Raw genomic sequence first — 14,758 nt, 5'->3', positions numbered from 1 at the left:
AATTTTAATTGCTTTCATCCCTCGCAGCCGAAGTAACAATCTGTTTATGTTAAATGATGATGGCAAGGTAGTGCCTAATACTCCGGCTGCGAGCCAATATTCATTCCGTTAATTATTTGTTTCAACTCAGATTATGTTGTTTTCATGCTACAGTCAGCTTTTAAAATATAACTCAAGAGTTTAATTAATTTGAAAGCATCCATGACTCAGTCCTCCAAACAAACTCGAAATTAGCCAACAATCCGTGAATCACAGATTCTTGAAGAAAATGAAGGACAAAGCACTCCACAACAAAAAAGAATCCCAAAATGCAGCATGCACAAAGAAACCCAAAAATTCATAATCTAAATCGAAAACTCTTACTGATGTTAGGAAGCGAAAAGAACGAATCATTTTTGGGTCCAACGAATAGTTCGATGAGGGTCTGCCGAATTTCTCATCGAACGTATATGTGGTTCCTAACGGTTCGGAAGTGGGTGACGGTCTATGCTTACAAATCAAGAAAAAAAAGATCAAGGCGATTGCAGCTAAACAAAAACACGACCAACTTCTTGATTTTAAAATGGTGTTACTGAAAATAAACATAGATTGCATGAAAAATGAAAAACTAGTAATTCTAAGAATTCGAATGAAGTGAAATGATCCAATTTCTAAATTCTAACAGTCTCTAAGGCATCCTGGTTCCCATCAACACATCTCTTATAAGACACAACTCAGACACAACATTGGTCATGTCCTTGCGCTCTCTCGGCATTGCTGCAGAACAAACAACTCCTATTCTTGCAAGTGAAATCAGGCACTCCTCAAATTTTTGCCTTTGATCCCTGCCATTTTTTTCTTCTTTTTGAAGAAGTAGCGGATCACATATTTCTTCCACGTGTTCAGGAACTGCATTCACAACAAAGCTGTGCAGATTCAGACCGTCTTTGAACATGTCATCTGTTGGCCTCTTGCCTGTTAGCATCTCTAGTAACAAGATTCCATAGCTATACACATCACCGGATGTTGACACCTCGCTTCCCATGCCATACTCTATAATTTAATGCACAAAAACATAGTTATGTCTTGACTGTGAATCACAAAATTAAAGCTAAAAAGAAAGATATCAGGAAAATTTACCTGGGGCAGTATAGCCTATGGAGCCTTTTATTGCATCGGAAGAGCTTTCAAGCACAGGAAATGGACAAGAAACGTCTGGGAGGAACCTTGCCAAACCAAAATCACCAACACATGCAGTCATGTCACCACCCAAGAGAACGTTGCTCGGCTTTAAATCACAATGAACTATCGGCATGTGAGAACGGTTGTGCAAATAATCCAGAGCACACGCTACATCAATTGCAATGTTGACTATCTGAATAAGATTCAGATTTTTCTGCAGATTGGTTGGATTGTCGACCCGTTGAGATGAATTATGCAGCCAGTCGTCGAGGCTTCCGTTCAACTTGAACTCGTAAACCAAAGCTTTGAAATCGTTTCCTTGAGAATCAATGGTTGAACAAGCAGTCAGTAGCTTGACAAGATTTCGGTGCCTAATGCTTTTCAAGGCTTCACATTCAGCTATGAAACTTTTAGAAGCTCTTGAATTTTGACTGAGTACTTTTACTGTTGGAAATTCAAATCAAAACAGGATTGCTGCTAGCCATTGTTGAAAAACAATGTCAAAGTTAGGCATGGAAAGTTAGGCAATATTAGGTATGGTTGAATAAAAATTATTAGGTGCAATTAATGTGTTTTGTGTGGTAATAAATAATCTTAGTTTAATCATTTGGTTTGCTATAAATACCCAAGTTCTCAAGCATTGTAAATTATCCCATTCGAATCCCACTTCCAATTGTGAAGAAGCTTGTAAGCTTTCTTATTCCAATAGTTTGTAAACCTTTTTCATATATCAAAGTCCAAGTGTTTTGCCAAAGCTTGTTGCTTCCCTCCTTTCTCTATTTCTTTCTTTGTCCAATTTTATTTGAGAGTGCAAAGTGAAAGAGGTGTGATAGAGTTTGTAAACTTATCACCCACATATTTTGGTATTGAGTTAGTAAACTGTCAAATACCAACAATTGGTATCAGAGCCAGAATACTATTCTGGCAGGTGCAGCAGTTATGGCGTCCAACTTAGTGCAACTCCAAGTTCCCACATTGAAGAAAGAAAATTATGAAAGATGGTGCATCCAATTCAAAGCATTGTTTGGATCACAGGAGCTATGGGAAGTTGTCAGTAGTGGGTATGTTGTACCCACTGCCGAGCAAGAAGCCGTATATACTGCGGATCAAAGGAACACTCTCAAGGACTTACGAAAGAAGGACCAAAAGGTGCTGTATCTTCTATACCAGGGTTTGGAAGATTCAACGTTCGAGAAGGTTGCAGAAGCAACAACGAGCAAGCAAGTATGGGATACACTCAGTACAATCTACAAAGGAGTAGATCGAGTCAAGAAAGTGAGGTTACAATCACTTCGAGCAGATTTTGAAACTGCTCATATGAATGAAGGGGAGAGCATCTCCGACTATCACTCAAGGCTCATTGTGATAGTAAATCAGATGAGGAGAAATGGCGAGAGACTCGATGAAGTACGAGTTGTGGAGAAGATACTCCGGTCACTCACATCTAAGTTTGAGCATGTGGTGACTGCCATTGAGGAATCCAAGGATTTGGAGGTGATGAGCGCAGAAGAGCTACTAGGATCCCTCCTAGTTCACGAGCAACACATTCAGAAGAATGCAAGCCCCACAACGCTAGAGCAAGCTTTGGAGTCAAAGTTGAATATTGACAAACCAAATAAAGGTCGTGGGCAGTGGAACTCACGTCGTGGGAGCTCATCCAACCGTAGCCGAGGACGAGCCCGAGGAAGAGGTCGAGGCTATGCACAAAATCAAGGTCAGTCTCAGGAGTGGAGATCTACTCGAGGAAAGGCGCATATCCAGTGTCACAACTGTAAGCAATATGGACATTATGCCAATGAATGTTCACATAAAAATGGTGAGCATGTCAACATGGCAGAATCAAGTGGAAATACTGATGAAGAACTTACAGTCTTACTAGCACACCATGATTCCAGAAGCCAACAAGATGTTTGGTATTTGGACTCTGGTGCAAGCAATCACATGTGTGGAAAGAAGGAGTTTTTTGCCGAACTCAAAGAAGGGGCCTATGGATCTGTAAGTCTTGGTGACTCCTCAAAGTTGCCAGTTGAAGGCAAAGGGAAGATCAAGATCATCCAGAAGGATGGAAGAGAAGAATACATCTCCGATACCTACTACATACCAGGTATGAAGAGCAACATTCTGAGCATTGGTCAACTGCTCCAGAAAGGGTACATTATACATATGGAGAACATGCTTCTCACTCTCAGGAATGCAAGGAGAAAGCTTATTGCACGTGTTCGAATGTCAAAGAACCGGATGTTTCCGTTGAATTTGAACACAAAGATTGGAAGCTGCAACATCGGTGTAATGGAAGATGAGTCATGGAAATGGCATCTTCGATTTGGCCATCTTAATTTCAATGGCCTAAAGTTGCTGTCAAGTGGAGGAATGGTTCGTGGTCTACCCCAGATTGAAGCCACACGCCAAGTATGTGAAGGTTGTGTGCTTGGCAAGCAAGCACGACTATCGTTCCCTGTTGGTGATACATGGAGAGCAAAGGCACCACTGCAGTTGGTGCACACAGATATATGTGGTCCATTGGATCCCATGTCTTATGGAGGTAATAGGTATTTTATTACCTTCATTGATGATTTCAGTAGAAAGACTTGGGTCTATTTTCTCAAGGAGAAGTCAGCTGCCCTAAAAATTTTCAAGGAGTTCAAGGCACTCACAGAGGCAGAAAGTAACCACAAGCTTGTGGCTGTGAGATCAGATAGAGGTGGAGAGTACACCTCCAATGCTTTCCAAGCATACTGCAAGGAGTAAGGAATTAGGCATCAACTTACTGCTGCCTATACCCCACAGCAAAATGAGATAGCCGAAAGAAAGAACCGAACCATCCTTGACATGACAAGGTCCATGCTTAAGGAGAAGAATTTGCCAAAAGAGTTATGGGCAGAAGCTGTAGCTTGTTCGATTTATTTGTTGAATCGATGTCCAACAAAGAGTGTCAAGAGGATGACACCACAAGAGGCTTGGAGTGGATACAAGCCGAATGTTACACACCTAAGAATTTTTGGGTGTGTTGCATATGCTCAAGTTCCAGAAGCCAAGAGAAGGAAACTTGATGATAGAGGTGAGAAGTGTGTGTTTGTGGGCTATAGTGAAGAGTCCAAGGCATACAAGCTCTACAACCCACTAACTGGCAAACTAGTGGTTAGTAGAGATGTCACCTTCAGTGAGGAAGAGACATGGACGTGGAACAACAAAGAAGTCAGTAAAGAGAAGATCGTCTCCACTGATTTTGAAGAACCAGAAGTTGTACCACCGATTGAGCAACAGCCTGCTCAAACAATCACAACAACTCCAGTGCACAGAATTGCAAGGAGTGGTCCTACATCTAGTGAGGAAAGCAGCTCCTCAACTCCAGTGAGGTTAAGGAGTCTCACAGAGATTTATGGACAAGAAGAAGAAGAAGAAACCAACCTTTTCTGCTTGTATGCAGACCACGAGCCTTTCTCATTCAATGAAGCTGTGGAAGAAGATTGTTAGAAGAAAGCCATGGAAGAAGAGATCCATGCCATCGAGAAGAATGACACTTGGGAGCTGACAAAGCTCCCACCAAATCAGAAGGCTATTGGTGTCAAGTGGGTTTACAAGATCAAACGCACTGCAGATGGGAGTGTGGATCGATACAAATCAAGGCTTGTAGCAAAGGGCTACAAACAGAAGTATGGAGTGGACTATGATGAAGTCTATGCTCCAGTTGCGAGACTTGACACGGTAAGATTGCTAATCTCTCTTGCCGCACATCATAAATGGAAAATTTATCAACTAGATGTCAAGTCAGCCTTCCTTAATGGAGTACTTGAGGAAGAAGTGTACGTGGAACAACCGGAAGGCTTCCAAGTACAAGGAGAAGAAGATAAGGTGTATCGTTTGAAGAAGGCTTTGTACGGCCTTTATGACTTCTTGTACTGGTTTCATACCTGATCATCATTGCTTGTATTCCTATATAAATCCTCCGATTGGGAGATGAAAAGATCAAGAAATTAACTCTATTTTTGGCATGGTATCAGAGCCATTCTGATCCAAAAGGAGTTTCTATTCTGATTAACCTACTGGCACTACTGCCATCTACTCCATAAGACCTGCAGAATAGCAGGCCTTCTACTTTCATACGAATCCAATCTCTCTTTGGCCATATCTGCCAACATCACTACCCATATTGAGCTTGTTAACCATATATATTCCGCTGCATCTCTACCTAAATACTACCCCATACCCTATAAACCATACCCGTTGGAATCACCCAACAAACCCGTGCCATTGCCTCTTCCTCCTTGCATTTTGTTCCTGCATCTCTCTCAGTGAGACTGACTCTCTATTGTTTCAATAAAGAGAATTCATTGCAGTAGTAATGGGTGACTCCAAGACCACTGTTTCAGCCGCTGTTACACAAAATGATATGTCTCTGCATATCACCCCAGACAAGTTGGATGGGTCCAACTATTCCTCGTGGTCCCAAAGTGTCCGCATCTACATCACTGGTAGAGGCAAATGGTCTTATGTCAGTGGAAAAAAGAAGGCACCAGCAGAAGCCGATGCATCGTATGCTATATGGGAGGAAGAGAATGCCATGGTTCAATCTTGGCTTCTCAACTCCATGACTAGAGATTTGCGGGCCATTTTTCTCCGACTCTCTACTGCAAAAGATGTTTGGGATGCTGTTACCCAAACTTACTCAATTGAAAAAGATGCATCAAAATTATATGAACTTCGCCGTCAAGCACTGGCGACTCGCCAGAATGGTGAGCCTTTATCTGCATATTATGGTAAACTCCAGCAAACATGGCAAGAAATAGATTTCTTACGTCCTGGAAAATTGAAATGTGCTGATGATGTTGCTGCTCGAGAGACAGAAATTTCAGAAGAAAGATTGTATGATTTTCTGGCTGGCCTTGATCCTCATTTAGATCATGTTCGCAGTCAAGTTTTGACTCAAACACCTTTGCCATCTGTTCGTGCTGCTTATGCTCTTGTGAATGCTGAAGCAAGTAGGCAAACCATTATGTTGGTTGGCCCACAAGTGGAAGGATCAGCCATGGTAGCTGCTCCGTATCGATTTCCCCGTGGAGTCTCGAATTCTCGATCAGGTGGATCTAAAGTTACCGATACAAGGAAGTGTACTTATTGTGACAAGGATAAGCATACTAGAGACACTTGTTTTAAGTTGCATGGATATCCTGATTGGTGGGTTCAAAAGAAGGAAAATCAAAAGAAAAGCATTGTTGGATCACAAGCACACCTGTCTACACCAACGCCTTCCGTGCCTCGAGTAGATCAATCTGCTCACTCAGTTTCTCCTACTACTGCTTCCACTTCCTTAGTCGACGCAGGTAACTTTGGTTTTGCCTTGAACACCACATTTGGTGCTCCAAATAAACCTTGGATCATTGATTCGGGGGCTTCTGACCATATGACCAATAACTCTTCATGGTTTGCTTCTCACACTACTCCACCTTTAAATACCGTTAAAGTTGCTAATGGTATTTCCACTCCAGTGCTTGGAGCAGGCTCCATCTCATTAACACCATGCCTATCTCTCTCATCTGTTTTACATGTTCCTAATCTTTCTCACAATTTGCTTTCTATTGGTAAACTCACAAATCAACTAAACTGTCTTGCCATCTTTTCTCCTACTCATTGTTGGTTTCAGGATATTCGAACGAAAGCGTTGATTGGTCATGGTAGAGAGAGGGGGGGTCTATACTACTTGGACTTACCACCAGATTGTGAGAAGACAAGTTACAGTTGTCAAGTGGAAGCTAAACAATTTGAAGCTTCTGAAAAAATTTGGTTATGGCACAAAAGATTGGGACATCCTTCCTTTCAGTACCTGCAATATCTATTCCCTTCTTTATTTTCTAAAGTCAAGGTTTCTAATTTCCATTGTGAAACTTGCATCTTTTCTAAAAATCATCGTGTCTCATTTCCTTTAAGCTCCAATAAAAGTGATGTTCCTTTCTCTCTTATTCATTCTGATGTTTGGGGACCATTTCATATTCCTACTTATACTGGAGCTAAATACTTTGTCTCTTTCATTGATGACTGCACTCGAGTTTCTTGGGTATACTTACTAAAAAATAAGAGTGAGGTTATGTCCGTTTTTCCAATATTTCATCAAATGATTCAAACCCAATTTAATGCTAAAATTCAAGTTGTTCGATCTGACAATGGGAAAGAGTATTTGAATTATGGACTTGGAACATTTTTTCAACAAGAAGGTATCATTCATCAAACATCTTGTCCACATACTCCTCAACAGAACGGTATAGCAGAACGTAAAAATCGTCACCTCTTGGATGTGGCTAGATCTTTATGTTTTGCTATGCATGTTCCTAAACGTTTTTGGGGTGATGCCATTCACACAGCTGTTTTTCTTATCAATCGCATGCCATCACGTGTTCTCCAATTTCAAACACCTATCCAAACCCTTTCCCAGTATCATTCTCTTCCTTCACTCCTTCATATTCCTCCAAAAGTGTTTGGTTGTGTCTGCTATGTTCATGTCCACATGCAAAATCGTGATAAGTTGGATCCTCGAGCCATCAAATGTATGTTTATTGGCTATTCTGCTACTCAGAAAGGGTATCGATGTTACTATCCTCCCAATGGGAAAATTTTTGTCTCTATGGATGTTACCTTTCAGGAACAAGAGGCTTATTTTTCAGAGGGAGATTCGGTCACTTCTCTTCAGGGGGAGATGGGGAGTAAGGAGGAAGAGCAGTGGCCACTTGACATTGGTGGTATGCATTTTTCGGATGAACACTTGTCTGATGCCGATGATGGTCCAAATTTGCCTAATGATGAGGCAAAGAGTGGAAAAATATTGAAGGTATATGAGAGGACAAGAAAAAGGGGAGATAAAGGAAAAAAAAAAAAAAAAAAAAAAAAAAAAAAAAAAAAAAAAAGGACTTCAGAAATGTCCATACGAGCATTCAGTTTACATGAAGAATGGTGAAAAAGGGGAGTTCTTAATTATTTGTCTCTATGTAGATGATTTATTGTTTACAGGAAACAATGAGGCAATGTTCCATGAGTTCAAGCAATCCATGTTCAGTGAATTCGAGATGACTGACAATGGATTAATGTCATACTTTCTTGGCATAGAAGTGAAGCAAGAAAGTGATGGTATCTACATCTCTCAACAAAGGTACATGAGAGACATATTGAAGAAGTTCAATATGGACAAGTGCAACACTGTCAATACCCCAGTCGCAACTGGATTGAAGCTGTCCAAAGGAGGAGAGGGTGAGTTTGTAAACTCAACAGTGTACAAAAGCCTCGTTGGAAGCCTAAGGTACCTTACAATCACAAGACCTGATATAGTTTATGGTGTTGGACTCGTGAGTCGATACATGGAAACACCAAGGGAGTCTCATTGGCTGGCCGCCAAGAGAATTTTGAGGTACATAAGAGGTACTCTAAACTATGGTCTATTTTATAATTTTGGTGAAGATGCAAAATTATTTGGTTATTCAGATAGTGATTGGGGAGGTGACCAAGATGAAAGGAAAAGCACAACTGGCTATGTGTTTTTTCTAGGATCAACAGCTTTCTCATGGACTTCAAAGAAGCAATCAATTGTTGCTTTGTCATCATGTGAAGCCGAGTATGTTGCTGTAGCCTCAACCGTGTGTGAGGCAATTTGGTTAAGAAATCTGTTGAAGTCAGTGTGTCATCCACAAGTGGAATCGACTGTGATTCACGTAGATAACGTGTCTGCAATCAAACTTGCAAAGAATCCTGTTCAACATGGAAGGAGCAAGCACATTGATACCAGGTTCCATTTTCTAAGGGACCATGTGAAGCAAAAGACAATTGAACTTGTCTACTGTCACACCAAGGAACAAGTGGCAGACATCTTCACAAAGCCATTGCCAATTGAAACATTCCGGCTACTGCGTGAAATGCTAGGAATGAAGGCGTTTTGATTTGAGGAGGTGTGTTGGAAATTCAAATCAAAACAGGATTGCTGCTAGCCATTGTTGAAAAACAATGTCAAAGTTAGGCATGGAAAGTTAGGCAATATTAGGTATGGTTGAATAAAAATTATTAGGTGCAATTAATGTGTTTTGTGTGGTAATAAATAATCTTAGTTTAATCATTTGGTTTGCTATAAATACCCAAGCTCTCAAGCATTGTAAATCATCCCATCCGAATCCCACTTCCAATTGTGAAGAAGCTTGTAAGCTTTCTTATTCCAACAGTTTGTAAACCTTTTTCATATATCAAAGTCCAAGTGTTTTGCCAAAGCTTGTTGCTTCCCTCCTTTCTCTATTTCTTTCTTTGTCCAATTTTATTTTAGAGTGCAAAGTGCAAGAGGTCAGCCAGTCGTCGAGGCTTCCGTTCAACTTGAACTCGTAAACCAAAGCTTTGAAATCGTTTCCTTGAGAATCAATGGTTGAACAAGCAGTCAGTAGCTTGACAAGATTTCGGTGCCTAATGCTTTTCAAGGCTTCACATTCAGCTATGAAACTTTTAGAAGCTCTTGAATTTTGACTGAGTACTTTTACTGCAACAATTCTTTGTTCATGCTGATTGAGAATTGCCTTGTATACAGACCCAAAACTTCCACCACCAATCAAATTCGCAGCCGAGAACCCATCGGTTGCTTTATGGAGATCTCCATAAGACAATTTCAAGAGTGAAACCATTAGATACGATCCTGAAGTTGAGTTAAGTGCTCTCACTTTTTTTGATCGGCAAAGAAGCACAACGGACAACACTAAGATCAACCCAATAACCCCACAAGAAACTGAGAGAATTATTTCCAGCCTAGAAGATAAGCCTTGCTTAGATTGCTTGGAGACGCATTTGGGCAATCTTAAAGAAGGTATACCTCCACAAATCCGTGAGTTTCCAGTGACAGAAAGTGCACTTGTATTCTCGAAAACTCCTTTCATCGGTAATGCACCTTCAAAATCATTAAATGAGAGGTTCAAATTCACCAAGAAGCGGAAACTCTCCAAATAGCTGGGAATACTGCCAGACAAGTTGTTGCGAGAGAGGTCGAAATCCTCAATCCCTCTCAAAGAGCTCAAGGATTCAGGAATGGTCCCCTGCAATGAGTTTCCACTCAGATTCAGAGTCGCCAAACTTGTACAACTCCCTAAGCCTCGTGGAATCTCACCAGATAACCTATTGTCAGAAACATCCAAGGAAACTAGATGCATCAAGTTGCTTACCTCCATTGGTATGGATCCAGTAAGCTTGTTGCTGGATAGATCCAAAGTTACTGACAAGGATGCTAAACCAATAACTTCTTTAGGAATTTGACCGCGAAGATTATTTTGGGAAAGAACTAAAAGTAGAAGATTCTTGCATTCTCTGTGACTTGGCGGTATGTTGCCTTCTAACTTGTTTGACATGAGAATCAACACGGTGATTGAAGTTAGATTTCCAAGAGAAGAAGGGATGGTACCTGATAGTTTATTCACGTTCAGATACAGAGAATCCAGCCTTTTCAGTTTACCAATAGAACTTGGTATTGTGCCTGTCAATAGGTTTCCCTCAAAGGCTAGTACCTCCAAGTTGATTAGATTTCCGATCCCAATGGGAATTCTTCCGCGGATCTGGTTACTACCAGATAACATGTACGTGAGCTCTGTTGAGAGATTGCTGATGGATTCAGGTAGCACTCCTCCCAAATTATTTCTACTAAAATCAAAATGTGTTAATTTGGTGCAATTAACTAGAGAAAAGATGAAACCCAAGTCACCTTCTTCATCATTTCCAAGACTGTTATTGGCAAGTGTTAAAAAATGTAAATTTGACAGGCGTGCCAGACTAGGCACTTTTCCAGTAAACTCATTGAATGAGATTGAAAAAAGTGAAAGGTTTGAGGCATTGGAGATTGAATTTGGTATCGGTCCACTGAATTGGTTGATCGCGAAATAAAATTGTTGGAGGTTTGGAAATATAGTGTGGCCCAACCCAGGTGGAAGAGTTCCATGCAGTTCGTTTTGAAGCACAGAAATGAGTGTAATTGATGAGAGATTGTATATGGAGGGAGGGATGGTACCATTCAAATAATTTTCACCCAATGAAAGATATGTTAGTCTTTTCAACTGGCTAAGGCTACTCGGAATGCCTCCACGCAGATTATTTTCTTTCACATCTAACACCTGGAGAGAAGAAAGATTTCCCAAAGAAGGTGGGATTTCCCCACTTAAATTGTTTTTTCTTAAAATAAGTACCTGAAGCTTGGACAAGGAACCAATTTCAATTGGAATTTTACCCATAAGATGGTTTCCATTTATGAGAAGTATTTGGAGGTTAGAGCAACGTGATATGTTGAATGGAATATCACCACTGAAGGAGTTGTTTTCAAGGCGTAATTGTTGCAGGCGGAACAAACGACCAATTTCTTGAGGGATGGTGTTGTTGAAGTTGTTGTTTTGGAGGTGTAAAGTTCTGAGAAAGCTCAAGTTTCTATTGGAAGAAGTTCTAGGGCTGCTTTACTTTTCCATGTTTTCTTCCATGTTTTCTGCTTTGTTTTTTGTTTTCGGCTTCTGTTTCTCTTTCTTTCTTCCGCTCATTTATATGAGCTTTCCTTGTACTTGGTTTCATATAATACAAAACATAGACATTCAAAATTCAATATGGTATCAGAGCAGTGATCTCTATCGACCTGCTTCTGAGTACCGTCTTCCTGTTTCTCTTTCTTCTCCATCATGGCTGAAGAGAGCTCCGCGCATGGCGAAGAAGTAAACTCGCATGCTGCGTCTTCTTCATCTCATCTAGATGTTGATATCAATCCAAATCAACGTCTCAGTTCGGTCCTACTAAATGAGTTCAACTATCTCCCGTGGGAGAGAGCTGTCTCCCTTGCGTTAGGAGGACGATCGAAGCTTGGTTATGTTAATGGCATGATTCCAGCACCTGATGTGTCCTCATCCGATTACAATGATTGGCTGTGCAAGGACCAGCTGGTCATGTCATGGCTGCTCAACTCTATGGATCGAAAGATTGCAGAAATCTTCAGTTATGCGGAATCTTCATACGTTCTCTGGAAAAATCTCAAAGAGATGTATGGAAATCAGAATAACGCAGCTTGAGTGTTCCAGCTAAAGAAGGATATTGCTAGTCTACAACAGGAAGGGAACTCGTTTGTGCATCATCTTGGCAAGTTGACCACCATGTGGAATGAGTTGAATGTTTATCGGCCACACACCATTGACGCTGCCGTGTTGATCAAGAGAGCTGAGGAAGATAAAATCTTTCAGCTTCTAGCAAGTTTGAGCTCTGAATACGAAGATCTCAGGAGTCATGTTCTCATGAATCCTGAACTGCCTTCCTTCTCAAGTGTGTGTGCCACTATCCAAAGGGAAGAAACTCGCAGAAAAATCATTGAGGGGGAGTGTTGAGAATCAATGTCAAACCAAAACAATAAGTAATCCACAACCCAATCTAAAGCCCAAGTCCATATCTAGTTTGATGATGTAATTGCTTACAATTGCAAAGTTAGGTAAGGTTGTGTGGAAGACAACATAATTAGGTGCAATTAATGTGTTTTGTGTGGTAGCAAATAAACTTAGTTTAATTAAGTGTGTGGTGTAGCTTTCATTTGGTTTGCTATAAATACCCAAGTCCCCAAGCATTGTAAATCATCCAAGGAAAAACAAAGCCTAGAGCTAAATAAGAAAAGCTTTGCTAATTAGTTTGTTTTGTGAGCTTTCTTAAAGAGTGTGCTCTATTTTCTTCTTCTTGGGATCATTAGAGTTATCTTGGATACTCGTCTTATTCAATAGTCCCGACCACCGTGTCAACTCGCCCGTTCGACGACAACGGTAAACTGATCATGTATGTTCGAAAGAGAAACTGGAAGTCTCTGTAGATCTTTTGGAATCTGTCCTGATAAGTTGTTTAGAGAAACTGGAAGTCTCTCCAGTTAGATTGTTTCCAGAGACGTCGAGCGCATTGACATTCTTTAGCTTACTCACTCTCACAGGCAGACTCCCAGTCAGTGAATTATGTGATGAATTGAGCAAGGACAGATAAGGAGGAAAAAGCAATAACCTGTGGTGGTATATCTCCACTAAGGCTATTGTCTGAGATGTCCATATACTGCAAATTTATGCAGTTTCCGATGCTCGGGGGAATGCTTCCTTCTAATTTATTTTCTGATAAGTAGAGTTGAAACATTTGAGTGAGGTTTCCTATGGAAGAAGGTATCTGTCCTGATAATCTATTTCCATCTAAAGCCAGTATTTGCAGCTGTCGGAACTTCCCGAAAAAAAGTAGGAATGATGCCGGTGAACAGGTTAGCCTGCATGCCTAAGACTTATCGAATTGTTGAGGTTTTCTAATGCTGCAGGAATATTTCCAGATATTTGATTGACTCCGAGGTAGAGTTTAGTGAGTTGGGTTGAAAGATTGGCTACAGAGTTGGGTAAAACACCTCCAAAATGACCACTGACAGAGTTGTTTACAAGGCGTAGTTGTTGCAGCTGGAACAAACGACCAATTTCTGGAGAGATGGTGTGGCTGAAGTTATTGTTTTGGAGGTTGAAGCCTCAGAAAGCTCAAGTTTCCAATGTGGGAGGACAGAGCCTTCCAATCGGCTTGATTGCAGGTTGAGCAGCGTAACTTTCGTGTCTGTCGCCGCAAGTAAGGCCTGGCCACTGACAGAAGTGGAGGGATGCATTCCAGGAGCTAAGGACGGCCATGCGATCAATCACAATTTCAGCTTTAGAGGCAAGCAAGGACAGCCTATCCACCTCATCTCCTCATGGACGTGAGCAGGGGGCAGAGGGAAAGGGAAAGAGTCGTATGAAAATAAACCTAGTACTAAGGAGGATGGAAACTCCATCACGGAGGCCGCAAATGAAAGCTTAAGTTTTGAAGCAGAAGTACATATACATGAACAGAAACAAAACATTAATTGCAGCAAATGTAGGTCTTGATGAAAGACATTGTAGGTTGACGCAAAGACTTTGAAAGTTGAAGAGCAGACAGGAGTAAACTCTGGAGTCCCAAATGGTTACTCAAAGACTTTGGAAATGTCGTGGGTCTCATTGTCGCCGCCTTCATGACTCGTACTAATTTTTAGATATCATAATCTGTTAGAATATTAATTATAATTTGAATGAAAATTATTCGGCGGGAACAGTAGGGCCTCCAGATTCTTAACAAAACTCTAATCATTAAGATTGATTGTTGGCCGCATGATCTGCATTAACAGGCAGGATTACAGTTTTGGAAAGAATCCGGAGAGAGAGATTCGGGGAGAATCTGGACCCATGAAATGGTACAGGACCTTTCGGCGTGGCACATAACTCTTCTAGTGTTAATTGTTGTGAGGAAAATGTTACATGTTGGTTGAGCTGAACCCTTTTCATTGGAAAGGTATACACAATGCAAAACGTAGCTTTTGGCTGAACTCTACTTCAACAATTACCTTTCCTCCTCCTCACACGGCGATGCAGGAATTCTGGTGATTAAATTACAAAATGCAGGTTATGAGTTGGCAGGAAGTACAAGTCTTTGTTAAACATCATGACCAAGGGTTCCGAGTTGCCAGACAATCAGTTGAATTCTTCACACCATGACTGAAGGGCAGAAAGAAATTATGCAGCAAACAGCCAAGAATATGACTATAAATTATGCT

The 14,758-nt window shown here is 40.9% G+C and overlaps 2 pseudogenes; one reads left to right on the top strand and one right to left on the bottom strand.

Moving 5' to 3' along the window:
• LOC137721224 (clathrin light chain 2-like) overlaps positions 1 to 14,758 on the top strand; it is a 43,881-nt pseudogene that overhangs the window by 22,753 nt on the left and 6,370 nt on the right.
• LOC137721003 (putative receptor-like protein kinase At3g47110) lies at positions 661 to 14,029 on the bottom strand (annotated as a pseudogene).

Source organism: Pyrus communis, chromosome 16 (assembly GCF_963583255.1).
Source record: "Pyrus communis chromosome 16, drPyrComm1.1, whole genome shotgun sequence".
Lineage (NCBI taxonomy): Eukaryota > Viridiplantae > Streptophyta > Magnoliopsida > Rosales > Rosaceae > Pyrus > Pyrus communis.
Note: the sequence above shows the minus strand (reverse complement) of the source record. Positions and strands in the feature narration are given on the sequence as shown.